This window comes from Dipodomys spectabilis, unplaced genomic scaffold (genome assembly GCF_019054845.1).
Source record: "Dipodomys spectabilis isolate Male_0828 unplaced genomic scaffold, ASM1905484v1 ptg000095l, whole genome shotgun sequence".
Lineage (NCBI taxonomy): Eukaryota > Metazoa > Chordata > Mammalia > Rodentia > Heteromyidae > Dipodomys > Dipodomys spectabilis.
In genome coordinates this window covers 11283206-11305808 of record NW_024870772.1, presented here as the reverse complement: position 1 = coordinate 11305808, position 22603 = coordinate 11283206, and the positions used below count along the sequence as shown (strand labels likewise).

General features: G+C 34.5%; 1 pseudogene; it reads left to right on the top strand.

Moving 5' to 3' along the window:
• Nucleotides 1–12349: 12349 nt before the first annotated feature.
• Nucleotides 12350–12442, top strand: LOC122112918 (annotated as a pseudogene).
• The last annotated feature ends 10161 nt before the right edge of the window (nucleotides 12443–22603 follow it).

Below are 22603 nucleotides of genomic sequence, written 5' to 3'. Positions count from 1 at the left end.
ATACAAAATTATACTCAATTCTATTAAAAATCATCAAGAAATGTTTTCAACTAATAGTAGCCCTACTACTGAAGCACAGAGCTTGATAATAACTATTGACAGATTGTGTAAACCATCATATAAAGTTCCCCAACTTCTAATACTTTACTATAACTTCATTACTGAACCAGGGAAATTGTAATACAGCCCCCCACTATCATTCAGTAACTGACTCCTGTAAGCAATGGTAGTATGATTCCTTCCTCCCTTTGAAAACACTGTCTCAACTCATGGCTTCTGATGTCACTAAAAATGGGAAACATGGAGAGCATACAAGAAAGGTCCTCAGCTGCTTCGGCTTGCAATTCATTATGATTTATACTCAGTACTATGTTAATCATGTTAATCAAACTTTCTGGACATTCACTAAGAAGCTTGGAAAATGCACTTACTGTATTGTCAGCCTCTTGGCAAGAGAAAAATCTAACATATGGATGAGAATACACAGTTAGTGGAAAAGTTATTATCCGTGATATAATCTTAACTGCCACAGTATAGATTTTCCTAAATTGCATCCAATGTGTTCTACATCAGTACAAATGCTCACTCAGCAAAAAAGAACATAACAAAAAATATAGTTTTATTCCAGTGGATATGCTCCAGCGATGAATGAAATTCAAATTTTATCTGGATATTTTCTTGTTCTGTACTTTAAGGTAAAATAACTCCTTTCTACATGCCCAGAAGAAGTAAATTGAAGTTGAACTACACAAAAACCTTTAAAGATTCCACTATGTATGTCAATGTTTTCCAAATCCTATTGGTGATTGTAAATCATGTGATCAAGTTTAAACTAAATGCAGTAGGCCACAAAAGTATTCATACACACAATAGAGAGAAGAGAAAAATGGTAGGTACAATTACTATGATTATTTGGGGGAAAGTTGGGATAGAGTAAATATAGCTGTGTATGACTTAAGCACTCTCCTTTTAAAGATATATCCTAATTCATCTGGAAAATATAAATTTTGTTAGTAATAATCTTATAGACTGTGCAGATTAAATAAGGATATACACACGTACTAGAAGAATGATAAAAATGGCATATTGAATTTATAGGCTTCATTCAAAATTTCATTGATAGGAGGATATCAGAACAGAAATATGGAAATGAAGTGTCTACAGTAATAGAGGACAAGCCATGGGAGTATACCTAGGCCACCACTATGGGATCCCAGTGAGTGCAGCAACGACTTGCTATCAGGACAAAGAACTCAAGCTACTGAAGGGAGATAATCAAAACTGTCTGGAGATAGTGGGATTGGCCTGGGGCATCTGACTTGAGCTTAGGTCAGTCAATTCCTATTTGCAGCCAGGGAATGTCACAATGATAAGCTGTGCCAACCTGTTGTAGGCCACACATCATTGGAGCTTCATCTTTAGAAAAAAAGAAGGGGAAAAAGAAAGAATTAACAGAACAACTGAATAAAATGGAATGTGTAATAATTCCTTAAAATAGAAAAGAATTAAAAGGACAAATAATGATCAAAGAGGCTGGACTGATGCTTTTCTATTTCTGGGAGATGGTGATAATTGACAAAGCATCTCTTGATAATTCTGCACAAAAACACAGAAATCTCTTCCCTCCTATTGTCAGAGCGCTGTGAAGCATGGAATGCAGCTTAATATTAATAGCAGGTACCTTGACTCACAGATAAATCCATTGGGAAGAATAGGATTTCTGTGTGTAGATCCCAGGTGGACTTATGAATAAATGTAGCTGCCACTTTTCAATTCTTTCTTCAGTTCAGGATGAATTCTGTCACTTAAAAATGTGTTAGAGGGGGCTGAGAAGGTGGCTCAGTGGTTAAAGCATTTGCCTTGCATGCCTGAGGCCCTGGGTTCAATTCCTCAGCACCACATAAGCAAAAAGAAAAAAAGCCAGAAGTGGCGCTGTGGCTCAAGTGGTAGAGCGCTAGCCTTGAGCTGAAGAGCTGAGGGACAGTGCCCAGGCCCAGAGTTCAGGCCCCATGACCGGACCCAAAAAAAAAAAAAAAAAAAAAAAAATGTGTTAGATATTTTAATCATTACCCAAGAGAATTTCTCCTTAGTAAAGTGATTTATTTTGCTCGTTTCCAACTTAGCACATTTCTAATAATTTTAAGAAGACATAAATGTTATTCTCACAACATGGCAGTGTGTATATAGCAATCCAACAATTATAAACCCAAAGGAGTTGAGGGAACTATTCAGTAGAGATACCTGCAAACCTACATTTAATGTGATACTACTCATGATAGCTATATTATGGAATTAACCTTTGGTGACTCTGATAATGAGTAGAGAGAGAAAATGTGACATTTGTATACTTTAGTATATTATTTAGTCATTAAGAATAATAAAATTTGAAAAGATTAGGGGAAATCTTAGCAAAAACACGATGAGGTCTAGGAAAAGGTAATGACTCTCTGAATCTCAGAGAAAAGAAGTGAAAATTGAGAAATGAAATTGTAGTAAATTAAACTGATGTTGCATAGCAAAGGAAGCAATTACCAGACTGAAGAGACAGCCAGAAGAATTAAAGAAAATCTTTATCAGTTATTTATTTAATAGAAGACTATAGAACATATAAAGATGTATAAAAACAAAAGAAGAAAGACAGAAAGAGCAAATAGCCAAATAATACATGAGCAAGTAAATTGAACTATTTTTAAATGAAGAAATGCAAATGGACAACATGAGGAAAAAATGAGCATATTTAGCTACTGAAAAAAAATGTAATTCAAAACTATAGCAAGATTTCATGTCTGCCAATTCTGCACACTGTCAGCAAGACAATAAAAGAATGAATATCTGAGGAAATATGGGGCAAAAATCCTAATAAATTGCCAGTAGGTATGTGAATTTGGGTGCCCATGATGCAAATTAATATAGAGATAACTCAGATAAAAATTAAAAATAGACCTGCCATTTGAGTTATCATTACCCATTCTGGTGATATATCCATTATAATCAAAATGAGCTTATGAGAATGTTAGGTATAGATCCACATTTATAGCTTTATTACACATAATAGCTAGGTTATAGGATCAGTTGGAGTATCCATTGGTGGATAGATTGTGTGAAAATATTGAGTGTGTTTTAATCATTCCACCAGAGAACTGTTGTTTACAAAAAATTAAAGAAACAAGAGATTACCATGTTAAGTGAAACAAGCCAGTATCACCAAGAGAAGGATCTTATTTTCTCCCATGTTGAATACAAGGAGGAAAATGATATGGATATTTGTAAAAAAGTGACTATTAGGAACTATTAGGGGAAGTGGAAATAAGAGGGAGTAAAAGAGGTGAATTTAAATACCTTATGTGCATGTATGAATAAAGGGAAAACTTATACTTTGTGATTAAATAAAATGATATAGTTTACAAGTAAATTGATGGTACTGGAAATCATGATGTTAAGTGAAATTAACTAGACTCAGAAAGAAAAAAATGTTGCCCTTGGGCTTGGAAGGTGGCTCAGTGGTAGAGTACTTGCCTTGCATGCATAAGGCCCTGGGTTCGATTCCTCAGCACCACATAAACAAAAAAGAAAAAAAAGCTAGAAGTGGCACTGTGGCTCAAATGGTAGAACACTAGCCTTCCGCTGGGACAGTGCCCAGGCCCAGAGTTCAGGCCCACGACCGGACCCCCAAAAAAACAAAAACAAAAACAAAAACAAAAAATGTTGCCCTTCTCTCATATATAGAATTGAGGTTTTTTAAAAATGTAAAATGATTTTCAAAACACATAAAAGCAGAAGCAGAACTACTAGAGAAGAAGTGATATGGGAAAGGGAGAGTAAATATGTATACATGATGGTAATTATAATCAAAGCACATTATATGCATGAGAGAAAGTTTCACAGTGTAACTTATAACTTGTAGAATACTATATAGTAAGAAGGAAGCATCTATCAAAACAATTCTAGAAAATTATTGTGCATCAAGCATTTTGTACATCTGGTGGTAGAAGTAAGATAATGAAGGAGGTAAGGAATTAGCTATGTATTGAGTCCTATACCTGAAGAGAAAATAGAGATATTATTGCATAGTAATATGAACTCTTGAAATGTAGTACCAAGTGTAAATACATAGTATGAATAACAAGTGATCAAAAATAGATTAATGAGGGTCCCAAAATATAAGTGTATCAGTGTAATAATCATTTATTGTTGCCAAATTTCTAATAAAATTTGAGAATTCAGTTATAAATGGACATAGGATAATTATACAAATACAAATAATTGTTTGACCGAAGAAAACTTGAAAAAAGACTTTTAATTATAATATATTTTTGATATATTTTCATAGTGCCCATTATTTATTACTTTTACATTGCCTTCATTTGGAAAGTGTGAAATAAAATGTTTAATTGTCACATTATTCTTAAGTAATATAAATAGTTATTAATAAATTTATACATTTCCTGTTTTGAAAGCCTTTTGAATCTAAGTAAATTTGATCGTTTTAAGTCCTAAACACTCTTCTTCTTAAGAAGAAGATGTCTAGAAATTATTAAAAAATGCCATAAGTGAAATAGTGTTGTTATAGATTCAAAAGTTAAAAAAAAATCCCCCAAAAATCCTTGAAAAATCAGATGTACAACTGATAATATAAAAATGACAGAAAGTCTCTGTGAATTATAGAAGATCAAAAATAACATAGACTTAGGAATATGATAGGAAATATAATAAGAATTTTTTTCTTTTTAAAGGTATGCTTTTATCCATACAAATTAATATTAAAAGAAAGTTTCATTATGATAATTTGAAAAATTCACCTCATTATTCTATATGTGTCTTCTCCCTCTTTTTCAAAGTGTTTAGTAGGTTTCATTATGCTGCCTTCACGTATGTGGTTATTCATATACAATACACACATATGATAATGTAAATTATGCATAATCATAAATTCTATGACACTGATATTTTATTTGACATTTCATATCCATCAAACATTTGCATCATTTTTAGTTGAAGTATGGGTTTTGAAAATACTTGGATACAGATAGCATCCAGCAGAGTAAAATCAATTCCACTTGGTTTTTCTACCAAAGAAATGCAAAGCTACCTGAGATGTCGCACTGCAGCCCACTCAGTTTTCTTCCAGCAGAGACAGAGAACAAGCTGGACAACAGTAACCGGACAGAAAACGACAGAATACTGGGTTATGTCCCTCCCTCCCTCCCTCCCTCCTTCCCTTCCTTCCTTCCTTCCTTCCTTCCTTCCTTCCTTCCTTCCTTCCTTCCTTCCTTCCTTCCTTCCTTCCTTCCTTCCTTCCTTCCTTCCTTCCTTCCTTCCTTCCCTTTTTCTTTCTCTTGGTCGTGGGCTTTAACTCTGGGCCTGAGCACGGTCCCTCTGCTCAAGGCTAGCACTCTACCACTTGAGCCACACATCACTTCCAGTTTTCTGGTGGTTAACTGAAGATAAGTGCTCACAGACTTTCCTACCTGGGCTAGCTTTGCACATGATCCTCAGATCTCTGCATCTTGAGTAGCTAGGATTACAGGCGTGAGCCACCAGTACCAGGCTGACTTATATATTATCTAAAAGGAAAAAAGTTAAGTCTGGAATTTAACTTGGAAGATTAAAACTGAACATCACTACAGGTTTGGTTTCTACTCATCATGCAGTATTTTGAATCCATTCCTATTAAAGGGTTGATTGTACCCATGAAACATATAGTTAATGTTCCAGACACATTTAGGAGAGTTCATAAATATATTTATATAAAGAAACCTAGTGGTGCCTGGCACAGGTGGTCACTCCTGTAATTCTACCTGCTCAGGAGGCTGAGATCTAAGGATCATGGTTTGAAGCCAGCCCAGCAGAAAAGTCTCTATGGCTCTTATCTCCAACTAATCACAGAAAAATTTCGAAGTGTTCCTATGGCTCAAGGGGTAGAGCACTAGCCTTGAACAAAAGGAGCTCAGGGACAGTACAACAGGCCCAGAGTTCAAGCCACAGGACTGGCCAAAAAAAAAATCCTAGTGGTAAAAATCTCACCAACATATAAGAATAGAGTGGGATGAAGGATGGTGGAAATGGACAACTTTGTGTCCACTCTGTAAATAGAAATACTCCAGCAATTGAGATTATTATGTAAAATGCTATTTGATTCTATTAATTTGTTTGTGTATTTGGTAGTCATTCTGGCCTACCTTCCATAAGTTAAATACATGAACATTAAGTTTTTGATATTCAGAGAGAATTTCAACCCCTTGTCACTCCTTGACCTGTTATCAAGACAGACAATATGAAACAGAAATGATATAACTGAAAAACTACATTATTTAAGGAAAAATGGCATTTTATGTATTTACTTTGGTGATCTTACCTACTGCTTTGTTTAGTATGGGAATAAATAGTAAGAGAGTTCTTAAGTAAATATTGTTCTTCATGCACTTCTGTAGGTACCACATGAAACAAGTTATCCAAATCCAAACAGAGAATATAAACCTTAGGAATAATGTACTGCATTTTCTTAGGCACAAAAATTCAAATTTCCCAAGTATTGCTTGAGACACCCCAGATTCAGAGACCATTATTTAATACATTTCTGAAATCATTATTGAGGAATAGTAAATAATTTCCTAATAAAATCCCTACTTCCAACAAATCACTGGCCATCTATGACGATCACTTAAAATGTCTTTTAAAGTTAATCAAATATTTCAAAATATTTCTCTACTGAATTTGACTCAACTTCTTCAGTTTGAAAAATAATAAGTATTACAAATCTAGCATACTGAAAGCACACATAGTCTGATACAAAAATATTTCTCCTTTCCTTTCTTGATTTCTTTTCCCTCTTGTAACATAGAAAAAATAATATATATATTCCATATATTCCATTTGGCTGGTCAAGGATTTCCTATTTCAAAGGTAATTTGTTCTTTCAGGGCTTTCAGTAATACAGCTTTTTTAATATCCACCTTTACCTTTGATTCAGCAGTCCTGTAAAAGCTGTTCTTACAAATTCTACTGGAATGATAAAGTGTTTCCAGGCTTTAGTGGGATATCATATATTTTTTAGTTTCTAAATTTTGAGCCATTTTAACAGCACTGACATTGACAACTGAATATTTTCTATTTCTACATTTATATAATAGCATCATATTTTAAAATGGTATAATTATATAATATGCATAATATTTTTATGCTACATTGATGGACAGTAGCTGTGTAAAATTCATATTTTCCACTAACACCTTTACTCTAAAGAATTTAGGGACTAATTTCTGAATATTTCTCCCATGCAATACCAATAATTAAGAGTTAAAAAATACGTATATATACTTTCCAATTATTATATAGCTCATTTAATACTACCTATAAAGGCACAGGGAGGCCACCATTGTTTTCTTATTGTTCTCTTTTCTCATTTTTAAATGTGTTCACATTTCGTGCAATGACAATTGATTATAAATCTAAAGGGCAATCAAATATTTTAGTCTTTACTTCTTAGTTTTATTATGATGTTATTACAAATTAGTGTAGAATGTGGCTTATCCAATAGGCCTAGAGAATGAGATGCCCTAAGTTAAGGTGCCGGCAGATCTAGTATTTAGTCAAGACCTGATTTGTGATGAGTGTCAAGCCCTTTCAAGTGCCTTCACATGCCTTCTGCATCTTGTCCCATAAGGGCAGACATTTCATCTTGAGTGCTTTATTTTCATGCTATAACCATTTAAAGCCCTATCCCCAACATTAGGAAATATTTTCATTTGTTGCTAAGTAAGACTTTATATTTTTAGCACAACTTATCATAAAGGTTCACCAATTTTCCATAGGTAATTTGGATCTCCCCTGTTTTCCACATGCCTAACGAGAAAGAAATATTATTATAATAGGTGAACCTAAATTTATGAATAATTTTACCAAGAAAACTTTTATTTATATAAAACCTTAATTTTAATTTAAATTTGGTGTTATCTATCCATCCCATTGTTTGAAAAGTTTTCAATTTGTCTACCATTACACTATCTATCTTGGCACACTTGTGTGGAGGATTTTCACTGCCATCCATCTCCTTGATGTTTCAAATATTCATCTTTCCCTCTTTCTCAGGCCTGGCCATCACTATTTCTAGTTTCACCTTTTCTAGGTAATCTCATGTAGATTTTAGACTTTCCAGATTGGCCTCATAGATATAAGTAATATGTATTTAGCATTCTTTGATGTCATTTTATGGCTTAAATATTTATTTTCAATAGTAATATATTCCATTTTGGGGATGAACCATATTTTAATTACCTGGTAGCCCGCTAAAAACACCTGACATTACAATAAATGTTCTATAAAATTCTATATGGAAGAATTTATATGGACACAGATGTTCAGCTTCTTAGGATATAAACCAAGAAAACTGATTACTACATTATATGAGAAAAGTAATGTTTAGTTAGGTAAAAGGACCAGGTTTTAATTCTTGAATTTTTGAGTGGAAACCTTCACTCTATAGTATGCGTTCTAAGTTTCTTTCACCCTGTCTTTGTGTACATAGTTATTTGTGATTGTTTGTCAATTTAAAGAGCTATTCTTGACATTCAGTCACTTGTATTAGGTGCAATTCAGCACTTTTCATTCCTGCTGTTAGGTTAGTGGTAGTACTCCTTGGAGGCCTGTAAAACAACTAAAGCTTTTGGTTTACATCAATATTTGACAAGAAATCCCTTGTTTTACAGAACAATTTTGCCTAGAGGTAGCTAAAGTGGATTTATTGAATATTTATTTGGGAGTCTGTAGAGATTTTAAGTAAAATGTGAATTCATTGAGGCATTGTGAATAATAGAACTGCAATTCTAGTCTGCTTGTAATAAAACAGTTTATCAAGTAAAGTGAAATTGACATTTTCACATATAAAATCCAGATTTTACAGATTCTTTTTGAAAATTCAGCATTGAAACTATTAATAGAAAAATAGATTCAGGCAGTATGATGCAAATGGTAAATTTTAAAATAACTGAAATCAAGTTTCTTGTGTAAAATGACACAAATATGAATTCATAAATATTCAATGTTCCTTTAAATTATTCCTAAATCAGGTCATATATTATGTAAAAATTCAATGTTTAGAGTTTTAATGATCTAATAATTTCTGCCAAGTTGTAATTGAAGTTAACATTTCTTCTCATTATATAATCTATATCATAATGCCATTTGGGCTTCTTATGACCACAAACATAGATTTTTATATTGTGCTTATTTTTATAGATTTGATGATATACTAGCCATTCAATATCAAGAGTATTTTATGACCAAATTGTAAATTTCAATTAAACATATGCTATTTATGCTGACTTGTCATATTGTTAAACCAAGAGTACTTGTGTGTATTAGTATGTGTACGTGTGTACATTGCTATATAAATCAGACCTACAAATTTAAATCATTCATAAATGCTATCATTAAACTTCACTGAGCACTTCTACATAGATTTTTGAGTGGAAATTTGAAATCATTATGTCTAAACCAGCTTTTCTTTTTCTTAATGTCTTTAGTGTGAAAATACTGTACAGAGGGCTTGCAGTTAAGTGACCAAGGTAATGAGTACATTTCTTATCAAGCACTATTGCCTTCTCCATTGTTTTTCCCCTACCATCCCTTCTGTTCTTAACTACATCCCCACCTCCTCAACTACACTCCCCCCCCCCACCTAAATTGTAAAGTTTGTTTTTCAACATAGCGTCTTGTATATCTCATTGTTACAATGGGTCCACCTATATCCCTATTTAAGCATTTTGTTTTTTCCCTTCCCCTCCCCAAATTATACCAACATCAAATACATTGAAAACAGGGATAATACCATGGGGGAGGAATACATAAAGCAAGAAAAAAATCACATGGTCCCTTATAAATGTTAGAAACAATAGCAAGAAAGATAAACCAATTGTGTTCCTGTCTGGGGGTTCATTTTGCTTAACTTCATCTTATCTGGTCATATGTACATAGCTTTTGATCTTTTCTACTTGTCTCAGACATAGAGCTCCCCTATGACCAGCAATCCAACTTTTGGGCATTTACCCAAATGATCACAAACAAGACCACACTGTGTTTATTGCAGCATTATTTACCATAGCTAAGAAATGGAACTAACCCAGATGCCCCTCAGTAGATGAATAGAACAGAAAATGTGGTATATATACACAATGGAATTCTATGCCTCCATCAGAAAGAGTGGCATTGCCCCATTTGTTACAAAATGGAAAGACTTGGAAAAATTATGTTAAGTGAAGTAAGCCAGGCCCAAAGAAACATAGGTCCCATGGTTTCTCTCATTTGCAGGTTTTCTTTTTACATATCATCAATACCTTACAGAAATATGCCTTTATCCATACATTTATATAAGCTAATATTTTATTTTATTGTAATGATACTGTACAGAGCCATTAACAGTTACATGAGTAAGGTAATGAATACCTTTCTTGTCAAATATTGTTATCCACTCCTTTGTTTTGCTTCCACTAACCCTTCCTTCTCCGACTACTCACCACCCACCCCACCTCAAGTTATCAACTTCATTTCAAACATAGTGTCTTGTGAGTAGCTTTATTATATTGGGTCATCCTTTGTCCTTCTTTGAGGATTTTGTTATTCCCTTTCCCTTCCCCAAATCAGATAAATGCATATACAAACATAAAGACAGTGATTGCTAAGGATAAACCAATTTAAAAGGAAATAAAATAAAACAAAAAAGAATTAGATATAGTACATTGATGACAACAAGGTCAACAATCAAAAAAGAGACATTTTATAATTTTGTAACTAGTCAAAGCATTTATTTTTTTACAGATTCCCTTTATATATTCACTAAGTTGTTACCAAACTTTGTTAACTAAATGAAATTTAACCACTTATAATTAATTAAATATTGACCTTTGACTACTATGAATACCTTAACACCAACATTTTGAGTAATCATATCTTGTTTCCTATGAGGTTATATGCATCCAGAATGCAACAGAGACTGCAGTCTGCTGCCTGTTTATCTATCTATCTATCTATCTATCTGTCTGTCTGTCTGTCTATCTATCTATCTACCTACCTACCTATTATCATCTATCTCCATGTTAATCTACCATCATTCATGCTCCTTTGGATGAATACATGCACATAGCATTAGTAGGTCAAATAATAGGAGTTCATTTCAGCTCATAAAAAAAAGTGGTTGAACAAGTTTACACTCCCACCAACAATGCAGTAGGGTTCTCTTCTGTCCACATCCCCTCCAGCACCTGTTATTAGAGTTCTTGATTATAGCCATTCTAACTGGGGTGATGTGGTATCTCAGTGTTGTTTTGATTTGCATTTCTTTTATGGCTAGGGAGGTTGAGCATTTCTTCTTGTGTCTATTTGCCATCCTTCTTTCGTCTTCAGAGAAGTTTCTCTTTAAGTCTTTAGCCCACTTATTTCTTGGGCAGTTGTTTCTTTGAGGATTTGTTGTTGGGGGATTTAATTTTTTGAGTTCCAGATATATTTCAGATATGAGACCCTTGTCTGTTACATAGCTAGTGAAGATCTTCTCCCAATCTGTGGGCTTTCTATTGATCTTGCTAGCTATGACCTTTGCCATGAAAAAGCTCTGTAATTTCATGCAATCCCATTTGTCCAACCTTTCTTGGATTTGTTGAGTTTCTGGGTCTCTTTTAAGAAAATTTCGGCCTGTGACAAGGTCTGTGACAAGGAGACCTAGGGTTTCTACTATTCCATCCTGTAATGTTTTCAGAGTGTCTGCTGTGACTCCGAGGTCTTTGATCCATTTGGAGTTGATTCTGGTGCAGGGTCATATATAAAGATCTAGCTTCAGTTTTCTACATCAGAAAGAATGACATTGCCCCATTTGTTAGGAAATGGAAAGACTTGGAAAAATTATATTAAGTGAAGTAAGTCGGGCCCAAAGAAACATAGGTCCCATGGTTTCCCTTACTTGCAATTACTAGTATATGCCTGAAACAAGCAGAAACAGTCAAAAAAGTTGATGTTAGGTGAAATGAACCCCAAGATAAGGATTCTAGTGGTTTTTCTTTCTTGCTATTGTTTCTAACATATTTATAAAGTGATTTATTTGTTGTTTTGTATGTCCCTCCCCCATGGTATAACCCGTTTACACTGTAGTTGGTGTTGGGGAGCGGAAAGGAAAAAACAAATTGTTTAAATAGGGGTACAGGTGGACCCATTGCAACAATGAAATGTCCAAGATGCTATGTGGAAAACGAACTTTATAACTTTGGCGGCAGCAGGGGGGGGGGGGTGGGGGCAGGGGATAAGATGGGTGGGCAGGGATGGTAAGGGAAAACAAAGGAGGAGGCAACAATGCTTGATAAGAAATGTACTCAGGCTAACACAGAAGGGTAAATGAAATCTCCATAAAACCCAGAGATGAGGCAGTAAAACTCTTTGGATCCTGTCTGGAGTTACAATTGAAAAAAAAAAAAAAAAAAGAAAAGAAAAAAGAAAAAGAAAGAAATGTACTCATTACCTTACCTTGCTCATGTAATTGTAACCCCCCTGTACGGTATTTTCACAATTAAAAAAAAAACTTACTAATAAAAAAACTTGTCAAAGCATTTTCATTGTTAGAAATTTTATAGTTAGAATAGTAATAGAAATTTTATAGTTAGAAATTGTGAGAAATAGTATTTTTCATAGTTATAAATTGTTGTCAATAAATGAGTGTTTTGCTGGCTCACTACGTTCATTTTTTTATGCTTTTAATTTGTGCTGGTAAGTTGTACAAGGGGATTTCATTTGGATATGGCTAAATATGTAACAATGATCAGACTCACTCCCTCTCTCAATCTTCCTCATCCTTTCTCGACCTTTCCTAACCAATCCCAACAGTTTCATTGATTTATTTTCATACATGTCCATAATATGTTTGGATCACATTCACTTTCTTTCAGTCTTTTCACTCTTCTCTTTCAGAGCTCCGCTATCAAATGAAGACTTCTTTTATATTTCTCTCATTCATTTTTTAATGCATTGTAATTGTTCAAAAAGAATTCACCATGGTATTTCACGCATGCACACTCAGTCATTTAAGCAGATTGATCCTCCTAACTTATTCTCATTTACCCATCTGCACAAATTATTCCATAGATTTCAATGAGCTTCCTATTCCCATATCCAGTTACAGATGGAATGTGTATTTGGTGGTGTTCACTTTTCTCTCATCCCGTTACTTTCAAATGGTTGAATAATTACCAACATGATGTGCTGATATGTATGTGTTTGTGTATTTATGAGTATCCTTTCAGTCTGGCATCCACATATGAGAGGAAACATTTGAATTTTGTTTTTCTGAAACTCAGTTACTTTATGTAACATTATTTGATTAGGTAAAACTATAAATAGAATTTAAACTTCATAATTGCTAATGATATCCTTATGTCATTTTGTGTTTGTATATAAAGTTTCCGAGTATCTTTTTTTTTTTTTTTGTCTGTCACGGGGCTTGTACCTCAGCTCTTAAGCTCAAAGCTAGCACTTCTGGTTTTATAGTGTTTTACTGGAGATAAGAGTCTCATGAACTCTCCTAACACTGCTGGCTTTTAACCGCGATCCTCAGATCTCAGCCTCCTGAATAGCTAGGATTACAGGCGTGAACCACGGGCACTCAGCTGTCAGATATCTATGTATATATGTATGTAGCCTTTTATGTGTTTTGTCAACACTTAAGAACTTACTTCATCTGTACTGTATTTTCACATAAAAAAAACTTACTTCATCTTCTGGTGCTATATATTTACCACTTACGCAATTTTCAAGTATCTTCTTTCCTTACTTGAAATGGTTCAGTTTTCTTAAGTATGTTTGGATAATTCCAAATTCTTATTCTCAGTCTTCCAAAGTGTTAAGAATTTTAATATTTTAAAAAATTGAGTCTTATTCTAATTATTATTCTTTCCCATATAAGTACATGATTTATTTAAAAGTAATGTATTCTGATTTTATTTTTGCTTTTCCACTCGATTCATATAGTAAAATCAGTAATAATTTAAGCTTAGGATACATTGTTTTCAAAGAATTGATTCCATTTCATCTTGTGGACATTAGAGTTTTATTCTCATTTACAAACTGAAAGACTTTAATTTCCATTTTTATTTCTTCTCTAATATAATAGGTATTTTGAAGTAGGTAGATAAATGAAAATTATAGCTCTAAATATACATTTATAGCATTTCCAAATATTTATACTCACGCAGAGCACTGTTTTCTTCTAATTATCCTAATGTATTCAAGGCACATAATTTATGTGTGTATTTAAAATTTGCTCTTATGACTACATGTAGTTAAACTAAAATATACCCAAGCTAAAATATAGTTTAATTTAGTTAAACTATAGTTAAATTTTATGTTCCACAGACAGAAATCAATGTGATCAACCTTGTTGGTGGTGTTGATTGTTTTTTATTCTTCCTGGGGTTCTCCATGAATTCTAACACATTAATCCTTAAGTAATTTCATACCTACATGAAATGGTTAGCACATTACTTCTTTTTTTTTGTAGCTGTCTATTCTTTTTTTTTTTTTTAATGTGAGAATACCATACAGAGGAGTTACAATTACATGGGCAAGATAACCAGTACATTTCTTATCAAGTATTGTTGCCTCCTCTTTGTTTCCCCTACCATCCCTTCCCATACTCCTCCTCTCCCCCCATCAGATACTCCCTCAACCCCCCACCAGAGTTGTTAAGTTCTTTTATGAACATAACAACTTGTATGTCTCATTGGGTCCACCTGTATCCCTAGTTAAGTGATTTGTTTTACCAACATCAAAAACAGTGAAAGTATGGGTTATACTGTGGGGGAGGGACATATAAAGCAACATAGAAATCATCTTATAGATATGTTAGAAACAATTGCATGAAATGAAAAAAAGCCAAAAAACATTTGAATACTTATCTTGGGGTTCATTCCCCTAACATCAACTTATCTGACCTTTTCTGCTTGACTCAGACATATACTAGTTATTGCAAATAAGGGAAACCATGGGACCTATGTTTCTTTGGGACTGGCTTACTTCACTTAAAATATAATTTTTTTCCAAATCTTTCCATTTCTTAACAAATGGGGCAATGTCATTCTTTCTGATGGAGGCATAGAATTCCATTGTGTATCTAGACCACATTTTCTTGATCCATTCATCTACTGAGGGGCATCTGGGTTGGTTCCATCTCTTAGCTATGGTAAATAATGCTGCACTAAACATAATTGTGCTAGTAGCTTTAGTGTGGTCTGTTTGTGATCATTTGGGTAAATGCCCAAAAGTGGGATTGCTGGGTCATAGGGGAGCTCTATGGGGAGTTTTTTGAGGAACCACCATACTGCTTTTCAAAGTGGTTGAACAAGTTTATACTCTCACCAACAATGCAGTAGGGTTCCCTTTTGGCCACATCCCCTCCAGCATCTGTTGTTATTAGAGTTCTTGATTATAGCCATTCTAACTGGGGTGAGGTGGTATCTCAATGTTGTTTTGATTTGCATTTCTTTTATGGCTAGGGAGGTTGAGCATTTCTTCATTTGTCTATTGGCCATCTTTCTTCTTCAGAGAAGTTTCTCTTTAAGTCTTTAGCCCACTTATTTCTTGGGCAGTTGTTTCTTTGAGAATTTGTTGTTGGGGGATTTAATTTTTTGAGTTCCATGTATATTTTAGATATGAGACCCTTGTCTGTTGTATGGCTAGTGAAGATCTTCTCCCAATCTGTGGGCTTTCTATTGATTTTGCTAGCTATGTCTTTTGACATGCAGAAGCTCTGTAATTTCATGCAATCCCATTTATCCAACCTTTCTTTGATTTGTTGTTTTTCTGGGACTCTATTAAGAAAATTTTGACCTGTGCCAAGGAGTCCTAGGGTTTCTCCTATTCTTTCCTGGAATGTTTTCAAAGTGTCTGCTTTGACTCTGAGGTCTTTGATCCATTTGGAGTTGATTCTGGTGCAAGGTGATATATAAGGATCTAGCTTTAGTTTTCTACAAGTAGTTTCCAGCATCATTTACTGAAGCTGCTGTCTTCTTCCATTTTAGCTTTTTAGCTCCCTTATTGAAGATTATATGGCTATATGTCGTTAGGTTCATTTCTGGGTTTTCAAGTCTATTCCATTGGTCCTAGGGCCTGTTCTTGTGCCAGTACCCAGATATTTTGATTACTATGGCTTTGTAGTAGAGTTTGAAATTTGGTATTAATATTCCTCCACCACTGTTCTTTCTGTTAAGGATCGTTTTGCTATTCGGGGTTTTTTATTGTTCCATATGAATTTTTGGATTGTCTCTTCTATTTCCTTGAAGAATGAAGTTGGAATATTGATAGGTATCACATTGAATTTGTAGCTAGCCTTGGGAAGTATTGCCATTTTCACAATGTTGATCCTTCTAATCCAGGAGCATGGGAGGTTCTGCCACTTTCTAAGTTCTGTTTTGATTTCCTTTTTCAGGTTTTTAAAGTTTTCATCATAGAGGTCCTTCACTTCTTTGGTTAAGTTAATTCCTAGGTATTTTATTTTTTGTGGGGCTATTACAAATGGAGTTGCTTTCCTGATTTCAGCCACACTTTTCTCATTGTTGGCATATAGAAAAGCCATTGATTTTTGAGGGTTAATTTTATATCCTGCTACTTTGCCAAAGTTTTGAATCAACTTCAGTAATTTGGGAGTGGAGTCTATGGGATTCTTTAAATACAAGATCATGTCATCTGCAAAGAGGGAGAGTTTTACTTCTTCTTTCCCTATTTGGATCCCCCTTATGTTTGTATCTCGTCTTATTACTGTAGCTAGGCATTCTAATGCTAGATTGAAGAGAAGTGGAGAGAGTGGGCATCCTTGTCTTGTTCCTGAGTTTAGAGGAAATGGCTTTAGTTTTTCACCATTGAGTATAATACTGGCTGTAGGTTTGTCATATACAGCCTTTGTTGTATTGAGGAAGGTTCCATGGATTCCTAGTTTTTCCAGAACCTTCATCATAAAGGGGTGTTGGATCTTGTCAAATGCTTTTTCTGGATCTATTGAGATAACCATGTGGTTCTTATCCTTGCTCTTTTTGATGTGATGAATAATATTAATTGATTTGCGTATATTGAACCGGCTTTGCATCCTTGATATGAAAGTGACTGTTTTTCATGTCAAATACTTTCTCTTTCTGGTTATCTTACTTTTGAACTTTTGCTATTTTAAAGTCCATGAAATCAAAACTTTGTTTGAACACAGAGCATTGTAGGTGTTTTTTTTTTCTCCTTCTTCTTGTTCTAGGACATGTTCTTGCACTCTATCATTTGAACAACATTTCTAGTCAGCATTCTTTCTGCTTACGTGGAAATAGGCTCAAAGACTTTTGTGCCAGGATTGGCAATATTAATTTTATTTCACTTAAAAAATTTACTTTGTCATTCTTTATGTTATTCTAGTCACATATGAATTTCATGAAAATGTACAATTTTGCCAATCTTTTTGTGCATGTGTAAAGCACACAGATGTTCAATGCACTTAAAAGTTATAAAGAAAATACATTAAAATATTATAAAAGACAATGTAGGAGATAACATTAAAAATAGAAAGATTTTAAAACTGCTGGTTTTGGAAGATGTAACAATGAAAAGATCATGGGCCTTCAGTTTTCTCTAGTAAATTCTTTGAATAAAATGGTTGTAGAGTATTAATAGTCTTCACAGTTGCAATTGATGCATTTTCAGTAAAAAAAAGTATTAAAGAAAGATTAATTTGTATTTTTACTTTCTGAATTTTACTTAAAATAAATCTGACAGAATTTAAATTTGTAATTGTTTTTGTGATTTGTGTTATCCCTGTTAATTTTCCTCTTACAGAGAATTCCTCACATGCAACCACGTTGGGTTCTTTTATTTGTGAATTCAATTTGAATTAGGATGATACTAGTCTCAGAACTAACTGATTTTTAAAATTAAATGTAGGATTCATGCCTTCACCTGGAAGGGCAAGTTTAGAAAAGAAATACTCGGAACCTGTTCACGAGGCACTAGACTACAAAGACTGGTAGCCATTTCCTTTTCTTTTTCTTTTCTTTTATTTAGTTTTTATTTTAAAGGTGATGTACAGAGGGGTTGCAGCTACATAATTCAGATAATGAGTACATTTTTTTCTGTACAGTGTCACTCCCTCCCTCATTTTCTCTCAGTATTTTTCCCTCCTGTCCTTTCTTCCCTCCCAAGTTCTGTAGTTCATTCCAACATAGTGTCTAATGAATATCACTACTGAATTAGGTTACCTTCGTCCCACAATTTCTGTGCTTCTCCTTCCTCTCCCCAAAGCTGATAAACTTACATACAAGACAAAAGGTACAGAAATAAAAAAAAAAAACACAGTGACAAAAGGGAAAAATGAGGGGGGGGGGGGAGATAAAAACACTAACAGTGCAATAAAAAAACCTCCTGTTTCCATTTCTTGAAGTTCAGTCCACAAGCATCATTCCATATGATCATATACACATAGCAATTAGGCCTTGTGATCCTCTCTTAATATCCTCCTTTAGTATCATATGCACATATCGATTAGGCCTTGTGATCTTCTCCTAATATCCATCCTCCTTTCGTATCACTGTGTGAATGTTTAGAGTCCTGTTTAATTTGTCATGTCCAAGTATAATTTTTGTCTTTTACTCTCCACTGGATTTACTTATAGATTTATAATTACATTCTAAAAATGAGGGAAACTATGCTTCTGGCTTACTTTGCTTTATAAAATCTTTTTCAAGTCTTTGCATTTCCTTACAGATGGGGCAATGTCATTCTCTCTGATGGAAGCATAGAATTCCATTATCTTATCCCTAGTAATTCAGTATGTTCATATGTCTAACAGGTTTCCATGTAGCACTCTGTCAATGGAGTAAAGGTATAGCTATAGCAACAGAATGCAATTATTTGATGATTCACCGACTAAGGAAACTATCTAAATCTCCCTCTTAGCAGATAGGCATGACATCTGGTGCAGCTTGCCTAAGTTAGGGGAACATCTGCAAAGTTAATCCACTGAGAAACTTCACATTCTAAGTTAGCACCCAGACTATTCACAGAGGAAAGTTCCTGAACTCACATAATCTCTCTTCTTTTTTGTTTCATTTAATGATTCTCTGTTATTTTGGGACCAAGCAAAACTCATTCAAGACTTTCAAATTATAAAGTTAGAAAGAATTTTCATATGTATCTGAAAATAAGTCTGGTATAAAGTTGTATAAAGATCAAAACATAAGTATAAAGAACCTACATAAACAAGTAGACCATACATGAAGTTTAGCGAGCAGAATACAGTATTTATAAGGTAATGAATCTACTGTAATGAATCTCTTCTACTGTAGAGAAGAACCACAGTGCATTAGTAACACCAGTGACTAAATTCTTTGGAAGATAGACATAAAAGAGCTGGAGAGTATCTTCAATTTGCATGATAAGGAAAAGGACTTAAGATTAGCTGTCAACTGCCTCCCCACACCCCAGATTTTTACTAGTGTTAGGTAGTTGTACCAAGATGGTTTCATTTTCTTTTTTCTTTTTTTGTCAGTCATGATGCTTGAACTCTGGGCCTGGGCACTGTCTTGAGCTGAAGAGCTCAGAGAGTCACAGTGCTACTTCTGAGGGTTTTATTTTGACCTTTCCATGTATGCATACAATTATCTTGATCAGACTTGCCCCCTTCATCATATCATTCTCCCTCATCCTGACTCTCTTTGTCCCAAACCAACCTCAACAAGCTTCACTGATTCCTTATCCACATGGTGACATAAGGTTCTTTGACCATATTCACTGTCCCTCACTCTCTCCTTTCTTCCTTTGCCCTCTCCCATCCCACTTTTACACAGACCACAAAAGGATATTTATAATTTCTCTCATTATCTTTGAAAATGTTTGTTTTTCAAAGGGGAGTTATAATGGTATCACACATGTGCATACTGTATTTGAGTCAGTTCAAAGTGAGTCTGCTCACTTACTCTCATTTTTCCCACTGCCTTTACCCCCTATTATTCAACAACTTTAAATTTTATTACACTCTCTTCATTTACATTTACAGATAGTATTTCAGTGTTGTTCACTTTCTAACATTAATAAATTATCTCCTTTTCTTCAGACCCTGTCAAACTGTCCCACAACTAAAAGCATGTTATCTATCTATCTATCTATCTATCTATCTATCTATCTATCTATCTATCTATCTATCATCTGGCATCTGATCTGTGAGTTCATATACATAGTTATCTTTTAGTTCCAGCATCCACTCAGCATCACTCTCGCTTTCTGGGCTTTTGAGTTACTACTGAGAAATTTTTGAAAATGTTCTGATGGGTATGCAATTACATTGACTTGGCATTTCTGTATTTCAGTTTTCAACATTCTTTATCTGACCTGTATAATTGACATGTGAATGATAATGTGATGTTAAGAAGTTTTTTTTGGGGGGGGGGGGCGGTTGTGGGTCCTGAACTGTGGGCCTGGGCGCTGTCCCTCAGCTCTTCAGCTCAAGGCTAGCGCTCTACCACTTGAGCCACAGTGCCACTTCCGGCTTTTTTTTCCTGCTTATGTGGTGCTGAGGAATCGAAACCAGGGCCTCAAGCATGCAAGGCAAGTGCTCTACTACTGAGCCATTTATCTGGTCATATGTAGGTATGACTATAAAAACTTCCTATACCTAGTTGTCATTCTATGAAGTTTTGAGAAATTTCCTGCTATTTCATTAAAAATGTTTTTTACACCTTTAATTTGTGCCTCTTCTTATCTATTCTATGCTATAAATTTTTATTTGCTTATTTTTATTTATTTAGTCAGTCATTGGGTTTGAACACAAGGCCTTGGTTCTGTCCTTGAGCTTTTTCACTCAAGGGTAATACTTACCACTTTGAGCCACAGCACCACTTCTGATTTTGGACTTTCTTGCCTGGGCTGGCTTCAAAACATGATTCTCAGCTCTCAGCCTCCTGAGTAGCTAAGATTATAAGTGTGAGCTACCAATACCCAAGTGTGTTTGCTCTTTTTTTTTTAATGGACTGGTTTTGAACTCAGTGTAATACTTAAGCATGATACCATTAAGCCAGTTGTCTGAACTGCTTTTTTTTTTTCATTTTTTTATTGTGAAAATACTGTACAGAGGGGTTACAATTACATAGGCATGATAATGAGTACATTTCTTATCAAGCATTGTAGCCTCCTCCTTTGTTTCCCCTTCCCATCCCTTCCCATCCTCCCCCCTATCCCCTTACCCAATCCTGCCCCCCCAACCAAAGTTGTAAAGTTCGTTTTTTGACATGACAACTTGTACTTCTCATTGTTGCAATGGGTCCACCTGTATCCCTATTTAAACTATTTGTTTTTCCCCTTCCCCTCCACAAATTATACCGACATCAAATACAGTGAAAGCAGGGGTTATACTGTGGGGGAGGGACATACAAAGGAACAAAGAAATAATCTTATAAATATGTTAGAAACAATGGCATGAAAGAAAAAAAATTTGAATATATATCTTAGGGTTTATTCACTGGCTATTTCTTGGATATGCTCTTATTCCTCACAAGGGAGTGATTTTGAGCCATGAACCTCCTACTTTTTAGGCTTTCTATTGTCTCTGGACACAGTCATGTGCTGCTGCATAAAAGTCAGAAAAGCAACAAGGACATACAAAAAATAAATATTTATATGTATATGTATAAAACTTTAAATGGAAAAATCTGATGTTTTTCTTTTTTGGTCGATTGTGGTGCTTGAACTTTAGGCCTGAGCAATGTCCTTCAGCTCTTCAGCTCAAGGCTAACACTCAACTTGAGCCATAGCGCCACTTCTGGCTTTTTCTGCCTATGTGGTGCTAAGGAACTGAACCCATGGCCTCATACATTTAAGGCAAGCACTCTACCACTCAGCCACCTTCCCAGTCTGAAAAGTCTGATTTAAAAAAAAAAAAAAATGTTTCAACTTTCTTTTGCCTAACAACTATTTCCTCATTAAACTTTGTTGATTTTCCTGATCACAGATAACATTCCAGACATACAAATTTCCCACTTTTTTTCAATGCATTGTGTGCATTTTTGAGTATATGTAGCCTGCATCTGTTTGTTCATTATTTGTGTTTAGACTTTCTCTGTACATTTGCTAAGTGGATTGCTGTGGTGAATGCATGGAAGATAGATACATATTGGAAACAAGCCATAGGGATTTGAAAGGATTTTGTGATCAGAGACTCACTAGGTTTGTTTCCTTATGTCCACATAACAATGAACAAGGATAGCAAATCAGAGTGTATTTTACACAGATGCCAGGGATAGACAAAATATCATTACTTCAGTTAAAATAGAGTTGCACATTATTTTAATAACTTCTTACAGTTTCCAGTAAATGGTGACTCACAGACAGCACAAGCTAATGAAAAAAATGAAAGACAAAGTACATATCCTTTTCTTTGCCAGAAATCTGGTAGGAGAGGATTTTAGGCATTACTGTTCTAGTTTCATAGAGTTAAGTAATTCTTAATTTTATTTGTTAAGGCTTTTAACAAAGGCCAGACATTTTTAATTCTACTGGAAGATCCTTACTGATACCTATTGAGAATCAGTTATGAATGAAGGATTACCTTACT